The sequence below is a fragment of the Dipodomys merriami genome, unplaced genomic scaffold (assembly GCF_024711535.1).
Source record: "Dipodomys merriami isolate MVZ:Mamm:240054 unplaced genomic scaffold, mDipMer1.0.p SCAF_7, whole genome shotgun sequence".
Classification (NCBI taxonomy): Eukaryota; Metazoa; Chordata; class Mammalia; order Rodentia; family Heteromyidae; genus Dipodomys; species Dipodomys merriami.
In genome coordinates this window covers 26,143,124-26,166,259 of record NW_027206290.1, presented here as the reverse complement: position 1 = coordinate 26,166,259, position 23,136 = coordinate 26,143,124, and the positions used below count along the sequence as shown (strand labels likewise).

The 23,136-nt window shown below is 35.6% G+C and overlaps 1 non-coding gene across 1 annotated transcript; it reads right to left on the bottom strand.

The window, feature by feature from the left end:
• Nucleotides 1-16,506: 16,506 nt before the first annotated feature.
• Nucleotides 16,507-16,613, bottom strand: LOC138817423 (U6 spliceosomal RNA). The gene has a single exon (XR_011368868.1). It is a non-coding gene; the product is annotated as a U6 spliceosomal RNA (small nuclear RNA).
• Between the last annotated feature and the right edge of the window lie 6,523 nt (nucleotides 16,614-23,136).

The window sequence follows — 23,136 nt, the reverse complement described above, 5'->3', positions numbered from 1 at the left end:
ATGAACTGTATCTGTGTGTACAGTTTTTCTATCTCATTGGCCAGTTTGTTTTTCCCAACAATATTTACATGTTTACATGTATTTTCTGCTTTATAATATATTTTAAAGTTTGATGTTTCTTTTATCTTTTTTTTCTTTTCTGTATTTTTTCCCCAGTCCTGGGGATTGGGTTTGGGTGCTGTTCTTAAGCTTCTTTTGCTCAAGGTATTACCACTTGAGTCACAGGGGTACTTCTGGCTTTTTCTGATTACTTCATTGGAGATAAGAGTCTCACAGACTTTTCTACCTGGGTTGGCTTTGAACCTCTATCCGTAAATCTCAGCCTCCTGAGTATTAGGATTCCAGGCAAGAGCCACCAGCACCTGGCTTGGTGTTTCTTATTCAGTATTTCTAAGATGAATTTGTTTGTCTATTCTGGCTCTTGAAATTTATATGCTTGGAATGCTCCAGTAAATCATACTTTCACATGAAAGGTATTTTTGCTCTTGAGGGGACAAGGTTCTGTGAATGTAGTCGTGTTCGGCTGTCACCACTGAGAGATCACTATGGTTGTGATATGGGTTAAAGGTCAGGGATGTTGTTAAACACTGTACAATGCATGGGACACTCCTGTTCACAAAGAAAAATAACCTGGCTTTAAATGCCAACAGAACTGTACTCACTTTAAGAAAAGCTATTTTATAGACTTGGTAACCTCAGGTTTGTGCTTCCTCAGTAACTGGTCTTCTGAACTCTATTTGTCACATGACTTCCCTTAGCAAGTGCTCAGAGATTGTGCAAGGAAGAGAATGATAGGAGAGATGGAAGGATTCTAGGTCTTTTTCGGATCTGTGTGTCTAAAGCAATACCTTACATGGCATTGGTGTGGTGTCAGAGGCCCAGCCACACATGTGATAAAGGAATCACATGGAACTGTGTTAAATTCATTGTGGGCCACTTTTTCCTGTTGTATACCATTACGATTTTTTTTTCAGTTCTGAAGCTTAAAAATGAGGGCCTTCTATTCTTGCTCGACTTTCTATCTCACAGCTTACCCTTTACCATGCCTCCAACACAGCTTTTTTGCTGGTTATGTTGGAATTGGAATCTCAGGGGATGTTTTATCTGGGTTGGTTTTGAACTGTGTTCCTCCAGATCTCAGTCTCCTGAGTAGCTAGGATTATAGATGTGAGCTCCTCGCCCCAGCTCATCCTTCTCTCTTAATAATTCAAACTGTCCTTCATATAAAACAGGCCAACCCTCTCTCTTTTCAAAATCTTATTCCATTACAGCTCAAGTCCAGAATATCAATATCTAAGTCAAACCCAAATATGGAAATAAACATTTTCTGTTGGCCATCTTGATTGAGGCTATTATTATTGTTTCCCAGTAGAAAAGAGAAAAACAGAGACAGAAATATCAAATCTGAATAAGTACATGACAATTTGAATTATTTCACTTTCTTCTTTGCTATATGAATGGCCATACAAAGTAGCAGTATTAGTGACTGCTTTATACTATATGGCACAACCTAAAGTAAGAGACATTGACAGCAGTTTGTTTTGGTTTTATAAATCAATGTTTCAAACAATTTTATTTGCTTTGTTTGAGGAATATCTATTTCAGGATAGCATATGAGAAATCTAAGAAAAGAAAATCTAAGCTAAATTTGTACAACATCTAAAGATTTCTTAAGATTTCTAAGTGACAAGGTTCCAGCTAACAAAACAATGACATACCGACTTAAATTTTCAGTAACATAATTCCATTTCAACTGAGTTTCTTTGGATTTGAGCACTTATTAAAATTAAAGTTAAATGAGTTGCACCAATGTGAGAAGTAGGTGAGCATCATGCCTTAAGAAAAGTGTAAATATTTGTAATGGAGGTGATATTGAAACACAATATAGTTCTCTTCATTCTCAAAATTAAATTTAATCCATTCTTTAGGAGTCCTTCTCATATCATAAAAAGATCTTTTATATCTGTGTTGTTGTTTAGTATTAATATTATTATCATTAGGAGTACGGGGCATGAACTCAGGGCCTTAAGGTTTGTTAAACAGGTGTTCCTCTACTTGAACCATGCCTCTAACACTTTTGTACTGAAGTTGATTTTTGAGATAACTTCTCACTTTTTGCCCTAGCTGGTAAAAACTGTATTCCCCCTATTTATATTTCCATAGCTTAGATAATAGGCATTTGCCACTACCTACTATATTTTATATTATATATATAATACCTATACACAAACATATATATGTATATACTTGTCATTATACCTTTCTATACTGAGATAGTTTTTCTCTGTGTGTGATTATTTTATACAGTTTATTCTTGAGACATGATCTTCCTGAATAGGATTACAGTATGCCGGTACCGTCGTGAACTCGTGGCCTTGTACACTTGCTTGGCTTTTTTCATTTAGGGCTGGTTCTCTACTACTGAAGTAATACCACCAATTCTGGCTTTTTGCTGATTACTTGGGGATAAGAGTCTTGGGGACTTTTCTACCCATATGTGTTTTGAATCATGCATTACCCTCAGATCATGACACTAAGATGCCTTAGATTTTTCACACTTGCAAGCAAATTTCTCAACTTGTTTACATCCAAAAGAGGAAAGATTGCTTTTCTGACACTTAATTCTTCTGCTCTTTCCTTTTTTGTACCATAATAGACTAAGTTCCATTGACTTGTACCAGGAAGGAAATAATATCAATATCTGAATCATAAAGAAATTAAAATTCAGTGCCTTGGTTGGTAAAGTTTCAAGTGATTTTGTTACTACTCCAAATTACCTTTGTGAAAAGAGGCTCACAATTTTTCATGAGCCAGGCAAGCTTTTGAGGACACCTACAAATGAAGGAAATAAGATTGCAAGCATCTCAATTATTTTTCTTCCTTGTAAGATTTCTTTCATTGGATAAAAATATGCCTTTGTCAAGACTAAAAATTCAATAGCAACATACTCATAGTTCTCCAACTGAAATTCTAAATGTGGGGTCACCAGTATCTATATGGATTACAAATTCATAATGTAAATCATATTTCAGATTATATATATCTTTAAAATAAACCAAATTACAATGAGATCACTCCCTTGTTATAGGAAACAGAAAACAGAAGAATATAGCACCATGTAAAGAAGGAGAGGCTTAGAGTAGCATATTCAACCTGAAATACATCACTGTCTTAAATCCAATACTAACAAGCTGTGTCACTATGGGAAACACATTTATTTCTCAAGATGAGCTTACTCTTTTCTCTGCATTATCAAGCATTGCTAAGTGATTGTTCTAGATATGTTTTTAAAAAAATAATTGCTCTAAAGATAGCAATGTAAGAACTTGGGTAAGAGAAACAACTTTGAAGTGTTGATTCAAATTCCATGTCTACCATTTATAGCTTTGGGCATTAGGAAAGTCATTTAACTTCCTAAAGTAGCATAAAATTACAGAAATTTGAATCTATTTCACAAGATTATTTTAAAGATTTAATGGCTACTATTTGTGAACCACTTTTTAACATCGAGAAAATGGCAATACTGCCAAAGGCTATCTACAAATTCAATGTGATTTCTATCAATATCCCAACCTCATTCTTCAATGAAATACAAGAAGTAATTCAAAAATTCATATGGAACAATAGAAGACCCTGAATAACAAAAAAAATCCTTAGCACAAAGAACAGTGCTGGAGGAAAATCAGTAACAAATTTCAAACTCTACTATAAAACCATATTAATCAAAACAGTTTGGTACTCGCCCAGGAAAGACCTGAGGACCTATGGGATAAAACTGAAGACCCAGAAATGAACCCACCTAATCTTCGACAAGGGGGCTAAAAAAATAGAATGGAAGAAAGACAGCCTCTTCCGTAAATGGTGCTGGCAAAATTGGTTAAACACCTACAGAAAACTATGTAGGAGATATTCTAAAAGTGTTAAAATATTTTACACATTTTAAAGTTCATTCTTGTGATCAATAGTCTTTTGAATATTTAATAGTTATTTTTCTTTGTTAATGATGCTTATTATTTAACCTGTTGTACTGACTATAGATATGTATTGCATACATCCATATGTATAGCATACACATCCAAGTGGTAAAGAGAACACAAATAGATACACTAACTCCTGTGACTAGGCTACACATGACTTGAGTTTCAGCTAATTATTAAGTAACTGGATTAGTATTTGAGAAATGTCTACTTCAGTCAGAGAGGTTATAAAAATGGGCATAACTGTGCCAGGCGCCAGTGGCTCACGCCTGTAATCCTAGCTACCCAGGAGGCTAAGATCTGAGGATCCCAGGTCAAAGCCAGCCTGAGCAAAAAAAAGTCAGTGACACTCTAATCTCCAATAAACCACTCACAAAACCAGAAGTGGCACTGAGGCTCAAGTGCTAAAGCACTCATCTTGAGCTGAAGAGAGCAGGGACAGCTCCCAGGCCCAGAGTTCAAGCCCCATGACTGACAAAAAAAAAAAAAAAGAGCACAAATTTAAAATACCATATTCAGAGAATTGTTGTGACTTTTCATAGAACCTTCTGCTATATTGATTTTACTCAGTATCATTAGAAGGACATTAGGCTGTTTCCTTGAATCCAGAGTTCAAAGTGAAGTTTAAATAATGACAAACCAAGTCACAGACCCGTTGTATCCATCATGCAATGTTTTCCTGGCTCCATTCTTCTTCTTTCCTGTATATCAAGCATCTACAGAGAACAAAGGAGAGTAGTTAGAAAATACAAAATTAAAATCTTAGCCATGCCCATAATCCTAGCTAGTCAGGAGTCTGAGATACGGAAGTCTCTAGTTCAAAGTCAGCTCAGGAAGAAAAGTCAAACAGACTGTCCTTAAAACAACCAGCAAGGGCTGGGAAGGTGGCTCAGTGGTAGAGCGCTTGCCTTGCATGCCAGAGGCCCTGGGTTCGATTCCTCAGCACCACATAAGCAAAAAGAAAAAAGCCGGAAGTGGTGCTGTGGCTCAAGTGGTAGAGCGCTAGCCTTGAGCTGAAGAGCTGAGGGACAGCGCCCAGGCCCAGAGTTCAGGCCCATGACTGGACCCCCCCAAAGAAAAACAACAACCAGCAAACTGTCATACTGGAGCGATGGCCCAAGTTACAGAGCACCATCTGTGAGCAAAAAAGCTAATCAAGAATGCAAGACCTTGAGTTCAAGACCGGGTATTGGAAGGCACCCACCCCCCGACCCACACACATATGTTAAATCTTTGCTTGTTTAGAGAACACAGATAAAATGTTTAGCACTAAAACAATAATACAAAAAATTTGATTTGATTCTAGGTTGATGCAGATGACAAATCTATACAATGGAATTCTATGCCTCCATCAGAAAGAATGACACCGCCTCATTTGTTAGGAAATGGAAAGACTTGGAAAAAAATTATATTCAATGAAGTAAGCCAGGCCCAAAGAAACATAAGTCCCATGGTTTCCCTTGTTTGTAATAACTGGTATATGTCTAGGACAAGCAGAAAAGGTCAAAAGCTATGTAAATATGACCATGTAAGATGATATTAAATGAAATGAACCCCAAGATAGGAACACAAGAGATTTTATCTTTATTACTACTGTTTTTAATGTACTTATAATGTACTATGTGATTGTTTTGTTTCTTTTGTATGTTCTACCCCCATGGTATAACCCCTGTTTTCACTGTATTTGATCCCGGTGCCCTGCATCTTTTATATACATTTTTCTAATTTGAGAAGGGGAAGGGAAATAACAAAATGCTGAAATAAAGATACAGGTTGATCTATTGAAACAATGAGATGCACAAGACACTATGTTGAAAACGAACACAGCTTCGGGGTTCAGGGAGAGGGAGGAGTTGGTGAGGTAGGGAGGGAAGGGATGGTAGGGGAAAAACAAAGGAGGAGGTAACAATGCTGGACAGGAAATGTACTCATTACCTTACTCATGTAACTGTAACCCTTCTGTACAGTATCTTTACAATAAAAATATATTTTAAAAAACTTGGACCCAGCAATGGCTTGTGGACAGGGTTTTTGGGAGTAAACTCACTGCCTATCTCAAATCAAGTATGTGAGAATATCATGCCAAGGTCAGTTAGAGAAGAGAAGATGCAAGAAGAAAGTAGGAGGAGTGATGGGTGGGACATTAGTACAAGCTCATTACCAAGACAACAGCATACATCTTATCATTCATTTTCTCAGAAAAAGTGCAATGCCTAGATTACACATTATGGATTTAAGGGAAACTCCAGACAACTGATGCAAGCAGGTGAGTATCCTCTGCGAGATACAGCACAGGAAAAAACAAAAACAAAAACAAGAGGGTCTAGCTAGGGCAAGGCGCATCAAAGAGCATCTTAAAGAGGAGGAAGAAGAGGAAAGAGGAAAAAGGGAAGAGAGACAAGAAGTATGATGGGGAATTAGAGAGATGAGACTGTCAAATGAAGCCTTGACTCTATGGACATGAAAAGCCTCAGGTTTCAGCTTAACTAGAAGTGTGGGTGGTTGCGCATTTCTCTGGCACAGAAGAAAGGTATTCAGAGGAGTATCATAGTAACCAGCAGTCATTTTCCCATTAAACTACAATACTAGGGTTTGAAATCAGGGTGTCATGCTTGCTAGGCAAAAGCTCCACCATTTGTCCCAAGATTCAAACTTTTTGTTTTTATTTCTCTGAAATTAATTCTCTGGTAGGTTCTTGTGTGGTTTTTTGTTTGTTTGTTTGTTTTTCCCTCAGCTAACCTTAGATTGGCTTTGCCCTTTAATCCTTCAGCTCTTAGCCTCCTGAGTATCTAGGATTACAGGAGTGAGCTACTATTGTCTAATAGTCAACTATTTTCACTGATTCCCTTCTCTGCATGAATGACTTGTGCAAGACTATGTGGTTGTTTTTTTTTGTTTTACTACAAATCCCCTCTAAATGTTTTCTTTATACTTTGCTTTTCTTTGTATACATTATGCTCTGAAACATTTTCATTTCATCTTTGTAACTCTCCAGTCTTACAATGGCCTTGTGTAGGACTAAACATAGTGGTTTGTCCCTAAATTTCTAAAGCATCAATTACTGTCATCCATTTAACAAACCTGCATTATTCTAACTTCAGTGCAGATGTGTTTTCTTGAAAGCATTCTTTTGAGCATTTTTTATTATTTCTAATACCATACTTATTTAAAATTATATTATGTAGAGTTATATTTTGAACACAGATATTCTAATTTAATTCAGATATACTACAACTATATCAAATTTGATGCAAATTAAATTAAATTAAGAAATCAATGGCTGTCTTGTTTCTTTCAACTTCTGTAGAATGAAGACACCAACTGCCAATACAATTATGCTGAAGACACTCCAAGGTAATGATATTAAATTATTTACTAGTTTGGACTGAATACATGATACATTTTAAAATGTGTTTATATAACACAAATACAATGAAAAATTTTCAAAATAAACTTCCAGGGTTTAAAAGTGTAGTTTGTAAATGATATAATTTTGAGAAATTTTTAGGGGGCTTAATAAATACTTCCAGAATAAAAAAATTAGATATACTTTACTTTTTTTGCAAAGGAGCATTTAATATAACTGTTAAGTTGCAGATAATTCATATTAAATCTCCAGAAGTTATTTCATAAATGTGAAAATTATTTCATAATTCTCACTCCTAGGAAAAGGTAAAGTGTGAATTCACAATTTATTTAAAGATTAACAAATATAATAGAATGGAAAGAAAACAAGAGGTACAAGATTATACATGAAGGTATATATTAGTAACTACAAAAACTAACCTGAAATTACTAAATAAGTTCTTAATTTGAGTAGAAAATTTTAGTTACAGGGGCTGGGAAGGTGGCTCAGTGGTAGAGTGCTTGCCTTGCATGCATGAGGCCCTGGGTTCGATTCCCCAGCACCACATAAGCAAAAAGAAAAAAAGCCGGAAGTGGCTCTGTGGCTCAAATGGTAGAGCACTAGCCTTGAGGTGTAGAGCTGAGGGACAGCATCCAGGCCCAGAGTTCAAGTCCCACGACTGGACCCCCCCCAAAATAAATAAAAATAAATAAATAAATAAATAAATGTAAAAAAAAGAAAATTTTAGGGCTGGGAAGGTGGCTCAGTGGTAGAGCGCTTGCCTTGCATGCATGAGGTCCTGGGTTCGATTCCCCAGCACCACACAAGCAAAAAGGAAAAAAGCCAGAAGTGGTGCTGTGGGTCAAATGGTAGAGCACTAGCCTTGAGCTGAAGAGCTGAGGGACAGTGTCCAGGCCCAGAGTTCAGGCCCCACGACCGGACCCCCAAAAAATAAATAAATAAAAATAAAAATAAAAATATTTGTGAAAAAAAGAAAATTTTAGTTACAAAATGTGAGGTTCAGTTGATCACAGTGTTTATAACAGTGATAATTTTATAGACAAATTAAGCTTTTGTCTCTCATAAATCAGAAGTTAATCAATTAATGTATAATTCTAATAGTAAGCTTTGATAAATATCACTTGCCAATAGAGTTAATCAGTTATATAAAAACAAATAATTTAAAAATCAAAGAATTAGCTGTCTACATGAAATGTTTTCTGAGATCTACTACTGCCTATTTCTCATAATTCAACTGAAATGCTGACACATTTGAATAGTATAGTCAGCATCTTAATGTTTGAAAAGTCAGGTTTATTATCTTTTACCAATAAACTACATACGTACTTTTTCAGTGGATACAAGTTGACCTCAATAAATGTAGACTAAGAATATTGTTTAAGATGAATGACGATCCCATGAAAGTTAATTAAAAGAAACCATAGATGATGCTTCGAATTTTATTTTAATGCTTTTTTTTTTTTTGGTCTGTTTTGGAGCTTGAACTCTGGGCCTGGACTCTGTCCCTGAGCACCCTACCACTTGAACCACAGTGCCACTTCCAGTTTTCTTGTGGTTTATTGGAAATAACAGTCTCACGGACTTTCCTGCCCCCGCTAGCTTTGAACTGTGATCCTCAGATCTCAACCTCCTGAGTAATTAGGATTACAGGCATGAGCCACCTGTGCTCAGCCTAATGCTTCTTTAGATATTTTGAAATATCCATCCAGGTCCAGTGGCTTAAACCTGTAATTCTATCTTCTCAAGAAGCAAAATTGGAGGATCGCACTTTGAGGTTTGTCTGAGCATGAATGTTGAAAAGACTCCATTTCAGTTGGCATTGCAAGCTACAAAGAAAGCATGTAGGAAAGTCTGTGAGACTCTTAACACTAAACACTAAACTTAACACTAAAAAGGCAAAGGCAGAGTTGCTCAAGTGGTAGGGCACTAGCCTTGAGCCAAAATCTGTGTACTGATACCTAGTATCAGCACAAACATATAAAACTACAAATAAATAAAGGTGAGACTTTATCTTCAACATAACCAGTGCCAAAAGGGACGGGCAGATTGATTCAAGAGGAGGAACACCAGCTTAGCAAATGTTAGGCCCCAAGTTTGAAACAATACTGATGTGTTTTCTTACAAATTCAAGGGAGGGGGGTAGATGAATGCAGGGAAATGGAATAAAATTCAGCAGAAAATTCAATGAATAGCCTACAGAATTCAGAAAAGTGAGGGAAGGGGTGGGTAGATAGGTGTGGGTGAGAAGCTCGAAAGGATGATATTGATCAAGATGCACTGTATTCACAAATTGCTCCCTTTAATAGTGACTTCTCTCTTTTTTTACTTTTTTTTTTATCAGTCATGGGGCCTGAACTCTGGGTCCCTCAGCTCTTCAGCTCAAGGCTAGTGCTCTACCACTTGAACCACAGTGCCACTTCTAGATTTTACTGCTTATGTGGTATTGAGCAATCAAACCCAGGGCCTTATAAATGCAAGGCAAGTACTCTACCACTGAGCCCTAATAGTGACTTCTTATACAACTATTAAAAGATAATAAAAATATTTCAAAAATTCAAAAGATGGTAACTTTAGAAAAAATTGTTCAAATTGTCACAACGTAATCTGAACTATTAAGATACGTTTATGAAAAGTTTTTAAAAATAGGTAGCAAATAATAGAGATATATATGGTAAACTAGCAGCAAACTAAACATTGAATAACATTTGTTGGTTTCACCTTTTATTTTGTTTCCTCTAATTCTTTTGTTTTTTGGGGGGGAGGGGGATTGCCTTTTCTTCTTTAGAAAAAAGCAAATTAGTTATCAATTTATTCAACATTTTGGTTCAGTCAGAATAATCCAGTTCTTCTGTGTTCCAAATTTTGCCAATGATAGTCTATTTGTACTGACCTTATTAGGCTTTCAAGCAATATTTTTCTTCTCTTTTTTGTGCCAGTCCTGGGGCTTGAATTCAGGACCTGGGCACTTTCTCTGAGCTCAAGGCTAGCACTCCAGAACTTGAAGCTCAATTCTACTTTGGCTCTTTTGTTGGTTTATTGGTGATAAGAGTCTCAAGGACATTCATACCTGGGCTGGCTCAAACTACAGTCCTTAGATCTCAACCTTTTGAGTAGCTAATATTACAAGTGGGAGCCACTGGCACCTGGCTTGAAGTATTATCATGTTGCACAAGATATACTTGGCTACCTTTTCCAACTCTTTGTCCATATTTTGAAAATGTGCTTCTAATTTTTAAAGAAAATATTGGTTTCATGAAGGAAAAAGTAAGAAAGACTTGTGTCTTTATTGCTCTGACAAGTTTTTATGAAGATTAATGAGAAGAGTGATTACAAATCTGCCTTTGGCTTCCTGAAACAACTCTGGGAGAGTTGTAAAATAATGAAGTCACTGAAAACTCCAAGATCTGGGATATATAGACATCTCCTAGGCTGAAATTACACATTATTTTCAAGTCTCTCAAAAGCCAGAAATGCTCAAATATCAAAACATTAAACAAGGCAGACTGCATAGAGAGACAGCATGAAGGAGCAAAGTGAATAAGCCATGAACACACAGGATCTGGAAGTACCTTAGTTTTATGCATCTCTCAGAGATAGATGAAATTACACCTTTGAGTCTAACAAAGCCAACCTATAAATAAGAGACAAAAAGAACATCTAGACAACAAATATCCATTATGATGTCTGAAACATCTTTGAACTCTCCTTAAAAGGTACATATTTATTCCCAAGCAAATAAATTAATTGGCTAAAAATATTTGCATACTCTATAGGAAGTTCATATAATCCAGATAGTCAGCAACATTATATTTAAAATGTCCAACATGTAATAAAAACTGTAAGCCACGTAAAGAATCAGGATATTATGACTCATACCTAGGGACAGAATTCTCAATATAAACAGATGAAAACTTGCCAGAAGAGAAACAAGTAAGAAGCCAAGGACTTTGAGATAGCTATTCTAACTTATTCAAGTATTAAAGAGCATAAGCAAGAGATATATAGATATAAAATGCAGAATACCTAGTGCCAAAAATATATTCGAAATAATCACTAGGTGAGCTTAAGAGTAAATTTAAAAAAGAAGGATCAGAAAGTGAAAGTGGGTGCCAAAGACATAGAAGTAGCTACAATGAATCACAGAGAGAAAATCGGGTAGGAAAATCTAAAACAGCTCTTTGATGTTTTGTAGACTGATACCAAGAAGGCAGACATGCCTATAATTGGAGGCAACAAAGAGGCCAAAGATAGGATAAGGAGCACAAATAAGGGAAACACAAGTTTTCATTGGAATTCAATTTAGAAGACAATATAATAACATGCTTAAAGTGCTGAATGAAAAGAAAAAGTAAGATTTTTCAATCTGGATGTTACCGACAGCAAAGCCTCTGAAGGAATCACCATAAAACACTCACATTCAGACACACAGAAGTCAAGAGAATCCTGAGGGAGGAGACCTGTATAAGAGAGGACAAAGGAGCTTGTTCGGGCTGAATAAAGTTTTACAAAGTGGTAAAAATCAGGATGAATAATTCTTACTTTTGAATTTCTTTATGTGATATGTTGAAAGGAAAATTAATATCATGCCTCCAGGAAATAGGAGCCTGTGCATATGCGTCTTCATGTCATTTCTCAATCGTAATGACCACAGTATTGCAGAAATCAGCCTGCTAAAACAACCATGATTTAACATGAGGGCTAATTTTGTACATTTTCTACAAGTGAGCTGAAGTTCTTCAAATGAATAAGCCTCCTAAAGTTGCGGGTTTTTTTATGTTTGCTGAATTGTATTAACGTCTTTTAATGAAAGTGCACCCTTGAATTATTGAAAATCATCAAATCATCACGTTCATGAAAGATTATGCTACCGTGATGAATGAGGAATTTTCTGCTCTGGTTTAGACTATGAGGAAGCATGAATGCAAGGTGGGTAAAGTTTCTCCCTTAACTTCGTGGAAGAAGTCACTAATAATGGATCTAATCTGGGATTTCTCTTCAAGTTAATATTTTTATGAAAATTTCCCATTTGAATAGATCTGAAGCTAATCAGTTCATTTCTGATAGCAGTTCTGGCAAGTTTTGATTTGGGAGATTTTTGTCAATTTCATTAAAAATTTGTGCAGGTAAAGTTACTTATATTACAAAACAATAATAATTTGAACAATTGTAGAATATTGATATTCATTTTTAGAATTAATATTGAAAATATGTGATGTTATTCTTTTTGTAGTTAATCATGCAAAAAACATAAATTTAGTAACTTTTTATGAAAAGGTAAGTTAGTCTAGGAGACATTCACGACTGGACACTTCTTCAGTGGTCTTTCACACTTGGTTTTATTCCTACAGTCCAATTTTACCACATTTACTTTCCTTGCTTTTTTTATTATTATTATTTTATTTTTTATTGTGAAAATACTGTACAGAGGAGTTACAATTACATGGGCAAGATAATGAGTACATTTCTGATCAAGCATTGTAGCCTCCTCCTTTGTTTCCCATTCCGATCCCTTCCCATCCTCCAACTGCCCCCCCACCCAATCCTCCCGGCTTCCTTCTCCCCCACCAAAATTGTAAAGTTCGTTTTCGACATAACGACTTGTACATCTCACTGTTGCAATGGATCCACCTGTATCCCTATTCAAACGATTTGTTTTACCCTTCCCCTCCACAAATTATACCAACATCAAATACAGTAAAAGGAGGGGTTACTCTGTGGGGGAGGGACATATAAAGCAACAAAGAAATAATCTTATAAATGTGTTAGAAACAATCACATGAAAGAAAAAACATTTCAATACATACCTTAGGGTTCATTTCCCTAACCTCACCTTATCTGACCTTTTCTGCTTGACTCAGACATATACTAGTTATTGCAAATAAGGAAAACCATGGGACCTATGTTTCTTTGGGCCTGGCTTACTTCACTTAATATATTTTTTCCCAAGTCTTTCCATTTCCTAACAAATGGGGCAATATCATTCTTTCTGATGGAAGCATAGAATTCCATTGTGTATATACACCAGATTTTGTTGATCCATTCATCTACTGAGGGGCATCTGGGTTGGTTCCATATCTTAGTTATATTAAATAGTGCTGCAATAAACATAGTTGTGCTGGTAGCTTTAGTGTGGTCTTGTTTGTAAACATTTGGGTAAATGCCCAAAAGTGGGATAGCTGGGTCATAGGGGAGCTCTATGTGGAGTCTTTTGAGGAACCTTCATATTGCTTTCCAAAGTGGTTGAACAAGTTTACACTCCCACCAACAATGCAGCAAGGTTCCCTTCTGTCCACATCCCCTCCAGCATCTGTTGTTATTAGAGTTCTTGATTTTTGCCATTCTAACTGGAGTGAGATTGTAGCTCAATGTTGTTTTGATTTGCATTTCTTTTATGGCTAGGGAGGTTGAGCATTTCTTCATGTGTCTATTGGCCATCCTTCTTTCCTCTTCAGAAAAGTTTCTCTTTAAGTCTTTACCTCACTTTTTTATTGGGCAGTTGTTTCTTTGAGGATTTGTTATTGGGTATTTAATTTTTGAGTTCCAAGTATTTTTTAGATATGAGACGCTTGTTGGTTGTATGGCTAGTGAAAAACTTCTCCCAATCCATGGGCTTTCTATTGATCTTGCTAGCTATGTCCTTTGCCATGCAGAAGCTCTGCAACTTCATGCAATCCCATTTGTCCAACCTTTCTTTGATTTGTTGTGTTTCTGGGTCTCTATTAAGAAAATTTTGGCCTGCGCCAAGGAGACATAGGGTTTCTCCTATTACATCCTGTAATGTTTTCAGAGTGTCTGCTTTGACTCTGAGGTCTTTGATCCATTTGGAGTTGATTCTGGTGCAGGGTGATAGATAAGGATCCTGCTTTAGTTTTCTACAAGTAGTTAATCAATTTTGCCAGCACCATTTACTGAAGAGGCTGTCTTTCTTCCATTCTATTTTTTTTTAGCTCCCTTATTGAAGATTAGATGGCTATAGGTCTGTAAGTTCATTTCTGGGTTTTCAATTCTATTCCATTTGTCCTGTTGTGCCAGTTACCAAGCTGTTTTGATTACTATGGCTTTATAGTAGAGTTTGAAATTTGGTATTGATATTCCTCCAGCAGTGTTCTTTCTGATAAGGATCGTTTTTGCTATTCGGGGTCTTTTATTGTTCCATATGAAGTTTTGGATTGCCTCTTCTATTTCATTGAAGAATGAGGTGGGAATTTTGATGGATATCGCATTGAATTTGTAGATAGCCTTGGGAAGTATTGACATTTTCACGATGTCGATCTTTCCAATCCAGGAGCATGGGAGTTTTTGCCACTGTCTAAGTTCTGTATTGATTTCCTTTTTCAAGTTTTTAAAGTTTTCATCATAGAGGTGCTTCACTTCTTTGGTCAAGTTAATTCCTAAGTATTTTATGTTTTATGGGGCTATTACGAATGGAGTTGCTTTCCTGATTTCAGCCATAGTTTTCTTATTGTTGGCATAAAAAAGCCATTGATTTTTGAGGGTTAATTTTATACCCTGCTACTTTGCCAAAGTTTTGAATCAGCTTGAGTAATTTGGGAGTGGAGTCTATGGGATTCTTTAAATACAAGATCATGTCATCTGCAAATAGGAAGAGTGTTACTTCTTCTTTCCCTATTTGGATCCCCTTTATGTTTGCATCTTATCTTATTGCTGTAGCTAGGCATTCTAACACTAGATGGAAGAGAAGTGGAGAGAGTGGAAATCCTTGTCTTGTTCTTGAGTTAAGAGGAAATTGCTTTAGTTTTTCACCATTAAGTATAATGCTGGCTGTAGGTTTGTCATATACAGCCTTTATTGTATTGAGAAATGTTCCATGGATTCCTAATTTTTCCAAGACCTTCATCATAAAGGGATGTTGGATCTTGTGCAATGCTTTTTCTGCATCTATTGAGATAACCATGTGTTTCTTATCCTTGCTCCTTCTGATGTGATGAATTATATTAATTCATTTGCATGTATTGAACCAGCTTTGCATCCCTGAAATGAATCCTGTTTGATCCTGTTTGTGGTGTATGATTTTTTGGATGGATTGTTGAAGTCGATTAGCCAAAATTTTGTTGAGAAGTTTTGCATCAATGTTCATCAAAGAAATAAGGTCTATAGTTCTCTTTCTTTGATGAGTCCCTGCCTGGTTTTGGGATGAGGGTTATGATGGCTTCATAGAATGTGTTTGGTAGTGAACTTTCTCTGTCAATTTCATTGAAGAGTTGGTGGATTCTTGGTGTGAGCTCTGCTTTAAAGGCCTTGTAGAATTCCACTGTAAAACCATCTGGTCCTGGACTTTTCTTATGGGAGGTCTCTTATTGCTGTTTCTATTTCAGTGCTTGATATGGGCCTGTTAAGATGGTTTAACTCACCTTGGTTTAGTTTTGGCATGTCAATACTTGCTAGGAAAAGGTCCATTCCTGCCAAGTTCTCAAACATATTAGCATGAAGTTTTGAGAAGTATTCCCTTATAATGTTCTGAATCTTGGTTGTTTCTGTGGTGATGTTTCCATTCTCATCTCTGAGTTTATTTATTTGGGTGTGTTCTCTTCTTTTTTTGATAAGATTTGCTAAGGGTCTGTCAATTTTGTTAATTTTTTCAAAGAACCAACTTTTGTTTTGTTGATTCTTTCTATAGGTTTTTTGGATTCTAATTTATTTAATTCTGATTCAATTTTAGTTATTTCTTTTCGTCTACTGGATTGGGGTTTATCTTTCTGCACTTTTTCAAGGGGGTTCAGATGTCTCATTAAATGTTGGTTTCAGATCTCTCCAATTTGTTGATGTGGGAAATCAGAGCTATAAACTTGCCCTTGAGTACTGCCTTTGCTGTGTCCCAGAGGAGCTGGTAATTTATGTGCTCATTTTTGTTGAATATCATGAACATTTGAATTTTCTTTCTAATCTCTTCCATGACCCCTCATGATTCAGCAATGTGTTGTTCAGCCTCCATGTGTTACCGGACTTTGGTGGCTTTTGGTGTTGAGTTCTAATTTTATTCCCTTATGGTCAGAGAGAATGCAAGGTATAGCTTCCATGTTTCTGAATTTGGACAAGTTTGCTTTGTGGCCTAAAATATGGTCTATTTTAGAAAATGTTCCATGTGCGGCTGAGAAAAACGTATATTTGATGCTGCTGGGTGAAATATTCGGTATATGTCTGAAAAATATGGGATGCTTCACGAATTTGCATGTCATCCTTGCTCAGGGGCCATGCTAATCTTCTCTTTATCATTCTAATTTTAGTATATGTGTTGCTGAAGCGAACACTGCCTTGCTTTTTTTAAGCATTCAAGGATAAAGGCTGAGATTATTGTTTTTGAATCTTTTTTTCCATGTTTTTGGAAATTTTTAGCATCCATTAGTCATAGAAAAAGGGCTTTATTTTGACATTTTCATAAATGCCTAAGTGTTTCTCAATCAAACTTACCTCTTCTCTTTCTCTTTCTTTCCCATCATACCACTTCTAAAACAATTTTAACAAATGTCATTTTTCTGTTTGTATATATGCAAATAAACGTCTTCACCCATACTAATCTTTAGTCATTTTCTCTGATAATACCCACTCTACCAACAGAGCCTGTTTTACTTTTCCATTCCTTATATTTTAATCACAATAAAACTTTGTATTGCTTTCTCTTTCCTTTTTCCTCCGGTCCCCCCTTGATCTTTCACTGGTATTCCTAAGGTCTTCTTCATACATAGTTGCAATGTATTTTGAAAGCATTCACCCTTCATTTTTTTCTCTTTCCTTCCTTTCATCTCAATAAAAAGTACCATAGTTAAAAGTGTGTTTTTAATGCTCAATTATATATATATATATATATATATATATATATATATATATATGAACACACACATATATGAATGCATATATCCATGGATGTTGGTTCTTAACAAGTATCCACATCTTGACTCCCCAGACTGGTGGCTTCATTTACTATCACTCTTTCCTTACCCTCTTCACCTTGACCATCTGGACCCATGTGGCTGGTGTTAGAACAAATATTTACTTCTGGATAGGACCTTGAACAGAGACCCTTACCAGGCTTCATCCTTGCCTTTTACTCATTCTACTTATGTCCGTACATCCTCATCAGACAATTCTAGTATTTCTTTGAGCCCACTACACATACCCAGCTGAAAAGCATGGGGTGAGTCTATAACATTAGCTGGTAACTCCTCTCACAAGTTTTCTCCCCCAAATAAATATGTACTTGTGTTAAGCCATTTCTCTGTCTCTCCTCCCTACATTAAAAAACCTTAGATGGTGATTTACACTGTATTGGATATATGTCCAGTGATGACATTGTGTTATTGTAATATAGGTCTATTTTTTAGCTGTTTTCATGAATCTCCATATGGATTTCCATAGTCATTGCACTAACTTATATTTCCACCAACAGTTGATGAGAGTGATTTTCTGAGACATACATATTATTCTTGAAAATATGTGCTAATGTGCCTAAGTAAGTTTGGCATATAACTCTATAAGCATTAAGATGAAAATATTTTCTAATCTCAGTTCTTATATTCTTTAAGTCTATGGGTTATTTAGCAGTATAGGACTTAATTGCTAAGATTTAGGAAACTCAATTATTGACTTCAACTTCATTTTTCTAATGCCAGAGAATAAAGTTTGAACTATGATACATCTTTTGTGAGTCAGAACATAATTTTGGTCAAAGTTACAGAAGAGCTTGAAAATAACAGAGCTTTCATTATTGTTGATGTGGATTCAAAAGATGTCAGGACAGTTTACAAATGATGCTTTTCAGATTTTACAAAATTATTTTTGTCATTTTCTTCTGCTAACAACAGGGTGAACTATAGTAAACTTCTTCAAACTGATTATGATTTTTATCCAATTTTTCCTTTTCCAGATTTTCACTTTTATACTTCTACTTTGCTGGGTAACGCGGTTATATTGTTTATCTTCCTTGTGAATTGAATATTGAACAAGTGAAATAATAATGTGAATCTGTAGTAATATGAATTAATAAAGCTTTTTCTAAGACTGATGGTAATTCATTCACATGAGCCTTTTGTGGTTAGAGAGTATAATATTTTATCCATTTATTTTTAAATATTCTGACTTGTCTCAGAAACTACAGTTGTAATTTGAATTGGATAGTATTACAGCATTTTAGAGATGCTATTTTAATGTCATGTGTTTCTGTCTTTAGTGTTGAAAGATATTTCTTTTCGTGTGTGTGTGTGTGTGTGTGTGTGTGTGTGTGTGTGTGTGTGTGACAATCTTTATAGTTTGTCTCTTCTGATTAGTTTGAAAGTTCTTGTTTTTGTTTGTTAATGGTTTTGCTATGAAATGCTTTATATTCTTTGAGTTTTCTATTGGCCATATCACATTTCAGGTCTATATAGCATTTGCTATTATGCCAATGATTACACTGCCCGTATTTGTTTCCTTTCTCATGCTCTGAAACTTAAATACTATATATGTCAGGAACTACAAGTATGTGTATAGTTTATACCATCCCACCTGTTCCTTGTGATCTCATAGTTTTCTCCTATTTATTTATTTTTTGCTTTTGTTTTTCTCTCCCAAGGAATGTGTTTCCTAATGCACTAATTTAAAATTTGCTAGCATGATTTCTGCCATTTCCACATAGTGGTTAATCCAGTATAAGGTGATCTAACTTTTGACATAATTTTGAGAATGTCCATTTGATCTGTTTAGATTCAATTTAATAGGTGAGATTCTTTTCCTTCTAAATAATTTCTTCTGTGTTTTCATTCTATTTTATTTAACATGATTATACAAATTATTTTATAGACCATATATGCCTCTTTACTACCTGAATCCTGTACATCTGCTACTATTGTCTATTTTGTCTCTTAGCAATTTTTGATTGAATGTGAGGCATACTATGTACAAACTATAGGTTTCTACAATATCAGCCATTGAACTAAGATCACCTATTCTTCTGCTTAATAGGTAAATAGATGTTTTAAATAGATGTTTTCATCTAAATAGAAATTGAGTTGAGTTTCATCCAGACTGTAGTTTGCTAAAATTAAGGACTGATCCATTTTTTCCTTGAGTTAAAATGTGCCCTGCTTTTTTTTATTGCTCATTTCAGAGGCTCTCTGGTTTTTAATAGATCTTTCCCTCTTGAGTTCCTCTAGACCATAAGACATGACACATACTACTGTGAGTCTTTAGCCTATCTGATTATTTTACCACTCTGCTAACCTTCAGAACCATGGACATGTCTGGCAGAGTAAATAGCTGTTTGTTGATTTTCCTCAAATCTATTTTGATACTTCAACTCCTTGTGTGATCCATAAATTCTTCTAATTTCTCTATTCAGACAAGGCATGCATCCCACTTCAGATTGGAAAATTCTGATAAAGAGAAAATAACCCCAGAGATTAGAATTATAGATTATCAATATAATTTAAAATTAAACTCTCAGTTTATATAAATGGTTGATTTATATAGTTAATCAAGCATTTCTTTCAGTGAGATGTTTACTACAAATAATTTCATCTTACCTAAAAAATGCACAATATTATTAAGTAAATTGCTGTGGTCAGGTGTAGTGGTTCATACCCATAACTCAGGTTACTGGGAAGGTAGAGATTGAAGGATGATAGTTAGAGGCTAACCCAGGCATTAAAAACTCACAAGGGCCAGTGCCAATGGCTTAGGCCTATAATCCTAACTACTCAGTGGGGTGAGTTCTAAGGATTGAGGTTTTAACTCAGATGGGTCAGGAAAGTCCGTGAGACTTTTATCTTCATTTAACTATCTCCACCCAAAAAGAGTCAGAAGTGGAGCTTTGGCTCAGGTGGTAGAACCCTAGCCTTGAGCCAATAAAGCTCAGGGAAAAAGCCTCAGTTTAAGGCCCAGGACTGGCGCGCACACACACACACACACACACACACACACACACACACACACACACACACACACACTCACAGGAATTCACCTGAAACAATGTCTGGGTGTGGGAGTTTATACCTATAGTCTCAGTTGTAAGGGAAGTACAATGTCTGGGCACAATAGCAGGCTTCTCTCATCCCCTATGACTCGGGGAAATACAACTGGTATCACTATAGCCTTGTTCAATCGAGGCATAAAGTGAGAATGCCAATACAAAAGTGAGTGGTAGCATGGCTCAAGTGGTAGTTCACCTGACTGACTAGCAAGAGGCCCTAAATTCAGTTCTCACAAGGACGTGAAGCAAGAAAGAAAAGAAGGAGCAGAGGAAGGAAGGAAGGAAGGAAGGAAGGAAGGAAGGAAGGAAGGAAGGAAGGAAGGAAGGAAGGAAGGAAGGAAGGAAGGAAGGAAGGAAAGAAGGAAGGAACAGAGAGAGAAAAAAAGAAAGTCCCTACAACTCTACTTCATGTAGAAAAATTTCAAGTGTACAGTACTCTTCTCAATATTTCTACAGGTCATTCCAGATGAGTTTCAAGTGGTTTTCTGTTAAGTTTTTCATTCTCCTGTGTCTGCCTGCAAGCTCTTTAAGTCCCAACCTCAACTCAATTTCTGTCTTTTTTAATTTAAATTTTATTGTAAAGAAGATGCACATAGGAATTACAGTTTCATAGTCAGGTAATGAGCACAATTATTTTTGAATAGTGTTACCTCTCCCTCATTTTCTCCCACTTTCCTCCCCAACACCCCCTCCTTCAAGTTATAAAATTCATTTCCAGTATAGTGTCTAGTGAGTATTTGTTGAATTGTTAAACCACCATTTCTGTGGTTTCCCTTCCCTTCCCCAAATCAGATAAATTCATATACAAGAAAAAGGGTACAGAAATATAAAACAGTGACAACAGGGAATAAACCAAAGGTAGACAAAAGAAAAAAAAGAAATAACTAAAACAGTGAAGTTTTAAAAAAAAAACACCTTGTTTCCATTTCTTGGGGTTCATTTCAATACCATCATCTTATATGATCATATTCACATTGAGCCACTGTGATCCTCTCCTAAGAATATGCTCCTTTATTCTCACTATGTGATTATTACAGCCTTGTTTAATTAATCATGTCTAGGTATAATTATTTGTTTTTTTTACTCTCTATTGTATTAAATTGTAGACTTATAGACATATTCTAGTTTCTTACAAATGAGGCAAAGCATGCAGCCCATGTTTCTTTTTGTCTGACTTACTTCACTAGAATGTGAAGAGGCCTGAGAACCAATAGAATAGAATCAATGACTCAAAAATGGTCTCATAGACCTATAGCCTCCTAATATTTGATAAGGGAGCCAAAAACACACAATCGAAGAAAGACAGCCTCTTCAACAATGGTGCTGGCAGAATTGTCTATATACTTACAGAAAATTGTAGTTAGATCCTTCTATATGATTTTGTACCAGAATCAACTCCAAATGGATCAAAGAACTAATGTAAGAAAGTATTATGATTTGTTTTTCTTTAGAAAATGTTGAATTGCAAGAATTGAAAAATTTGCCAAACCTAACCTTGACCACATATTGGAAAGTATCATTTGACTGTTGGTATTTATAGTTAGAGAGGTTGTGTTCTGAACCTGCCACTCATTGGTTATATATATCTTGGGGTAAAAGAGGGAATAATCCATGTATTAATATCTATGTTGGCCAAATGTAAAACTAACTCTCCTAGGAAAAGTTTGTTTTGAAATGTAATAACAAAATTATCTATTCTTCTATTTCTTCTGTCTCTTCTATCTCTTAATGACAACATCAAATACAAGACATAGTGGCGTGGAATGAGATGGAAGAGCCAAGAAGTTTCAGGTCTGCAAGTGGTTAGTAACTAGTGAAAATAACCAAGGTATAGATACATGATTACAATTCGCTGTGATAAATGTCATGGCAGTAAAGTTCAGGATGTAATAGACACACGGAGTAAAGCCTACCTACTACACTCTGAATCAGAAAAGAAAAGGAATGGAGCTATGAGACCAAATATAGAAGTTGGGGAAAGAAGCTGAATAGAGAAGACACTTTTTGTGGAAGAGCCTATTGCACAAGGCATTGTGGAAGTTCCAAGATAGTCAAATATGTCTAGATATTCTTCGCATTACAATTAAGCAAGTTCATTCTACTGAGAATTGGAGGTTCAAATGCTAAAGAGCTTGTGTGCTATGCTAAGGGATTTATACTTTCGTCATCAAGATAGAAGGGGCCACAAAAGGTATTTTCAGAAGTATTTTATTGCATTTTGAGAAATTTATCATATTCTTATTAAATACTCAACAACAATTATATAAATGATAATATCTTAGTTGAATCTGGAGTCATAGATTTTCAAAAGATTAGTTATGAAAAGAGCCCAGGTTATACCCTCATTAGCCTAAAATTTTGCTAGACACATTCTTATTGTGTCTGATTAAACACTAGAAGACTGGACATTGAGCTCTACAAAGCATTCAAAGTCAATAAATTGTCAGGCTATCCCTATGGAAAGCTATATGGTCAATGCCTAATTTCAATGTATTTATCATCTTTTGAAGTTTCCAAAATGATCACGCTGTGAATTTCTCAACAAAATACTTTAAGAAGCTATCATATATGAAGAAATGACGTGGATGTTAACTAGATTAGTAGGGGTGAATAAATAAAAAAAAATTAGGGTGAAACCACAGACTTGTTTTTTTGGCCATAGTTTGCCTTAACTTGACTACCTTTGCTAAACTAATGATTTTTGTCTTCAAAGCCTAAATCAAAATCTTTTGTTTGCCCTGATGAATTCAGCATCCTGCCTTACAATAAAATCATGTTGGTTTTGCAATATATGTTTTACACACAACAATGCTGGCTACTATTTTGCATCT